Source organism: Nicotiana sylvestris, chromosome 11 (assembly GCF_000393655.2).
Source record: "Nicotiana sylvestris chromosome 11, ASM39365v2, whole genome shotgun sequence".
NCBI lineage: Eukaryota > Viridiplantae > Streptophyta > Magnoliopsida > Solanales > Solanaceae > Nicotiana > Nicotiana sylvestris.
In genome coordinates, this window is record NC_091067.1 from 17,914,523 (window position 1) to 17,916,542 (window position 2,020).

Here is a 2,020-nt window from a genome sequence, read left to right on the forward strand (position 1 = left end):
AGATCATTACGTAGTTCAGAAAAAATCAGGAATAAAGTACACAAACTAACTCTCGTTTTTTACTCATATACAAATAACTCCACGAAAGCTCCTAACAAGGAAAATAATTTTGAATTTTTTTTCTTTTTGGTAGAAAGAAAGGATTCAAAAGAAGAAAGTTTTTTTTTTAGATTTCAATTTTTTTAATTGAATTGTTGAAAGTGAGACTTCTAAAGAAGAGCGATTTTTTTTTTTGAAATTCGATTTTTTTTTCATTTTGTTTTTGGAATTGTTGAAAGAAAGAATTAAAAAAATATTTTTTTTTCATTTTTAAAATTTCTTTTTTTTGAATTTTTTGAAATAAACACTTCTAAAGAAGAAATAAAATATTTTTGAATTTCGAATTTTTTTTTTCAATTTTTGAAAGAAAAACTTCTGAAGCAGAAAAAAAAAATTTGGAATTCAACAATTTTTTTTTTTTGGAATTTTCGATTTTTTTTTCTTTTTCATTTATTTATTTTTTTGTGATTTTTGAAGAAAAAAAAATCTGATTTTGATTTTTTTTTGTGGAAGAAAGACTTATAAAAGAAAAAAGAAGAAAATATTTTTGATTTTTGTTTTTGATTTTTTTTAAATTTGGGGTTTCTAAAAAATTATTTTCTAAAGAAGGAAGTAAAGGGAAATATATTTGAATTTTTTTTTCTTTGAAAATTGGGGGCCGGAACCGAAGAGGTTTCCCTACGTATCTCACATCCGATGAGAATCAGAACCGCGTAGTTCGGTAAAACTGGGTATTTTCTCTTTTGATTTTTAGGAAAAATTAATTTATACACCTCACGCTAGACTACTACAAAATCTTAGTAAAGAAATGTTTTATTGTGCTAAGAGAAATTTTTTTTAAAAAATAAATCTGCTCAACTAATTTTTTAAAGCCGGTCAACAATGCAAGCAAGCCTTCCAAATGATGTAATAAGTAGCACAAAAGTGAATATAATGGTCTCAAAAAGGATACCTGTCTTATATGGACCCGACCCCTGTGTCGAGTTTCGCTAAGTCAAATGCACGTGATGCACATAAAGCGAACCTAATAGGGATATCCAGCATGAGATTTGTTCTTTTAGGTTTTAATCCTGGTGGAGAGGTATCTAGACTGGCTTACTCGAGCGGACAACTCGAGCCGAGGAGGGTCAGTGTACGGTAGCATTGCTTTCCAGCTTAACTGGTGGTGCTCCCCGCCTAAAACGGGTGTGACTAAAATCCTTCACCGGGTGACGAACACCTCGGCTATCTCAAAGAAAGCGGGCTATGTCAAGCAAATGCCCAATTTTTAATTTCAAAAAGACTCAGAGGGGGTGCGTGAGAAAACAGTTTATATGTACAGTTCAACAATATCAAAATGATAAAAAACGAACAGGTAGCACATTAGGCACAAATAAATCACAATATTTACAAAATTAATAAAGCCCAATAAAAAGTCAACATGTACAAGCTCGAATTCTTATGTAAGTCCCCAGCAGAGTCGCCAGAGCTGTCACACCCCTTTTCTACCCCTCCAAAAGATAATGTGTGTTATGGATTGTGGTTAAAGAGTTTTTTCCAATTAAAGTGACAAATTTGAAATAGGATTATTTTGTTATTCAGAGTTGCCACTTGGAATTGATTTTTGGGTGTTCCAAGTCACATTTTATTTGATCCCTATTCAAAGGAAAGTTTGACTCTTTTATTATTGATCTGCGAAAACAAAGTCCGGGTAAGGAATTCTGTTGACCGGGGAGAAGGTATAAGGCATTCCCCGAGTCCCGTGGTTCTAGCACGGTCGCTTTATTGACTATATTTGGCTTATACTATTTTTTGGATAACTTGTGTTTTATTGGTTCTCATCTTTTACCTATGTCCGCTTTATTGCTTGATTAAAATTATGAAAAAAAGTTATCTTGAAATAAGTTACGCGTTCTAATACTTATTTTGTTACATATCACAATTATGCCACGGAGACCATACACATAGCCATGATATTTAATTATTTAAAACGCACCTAAAT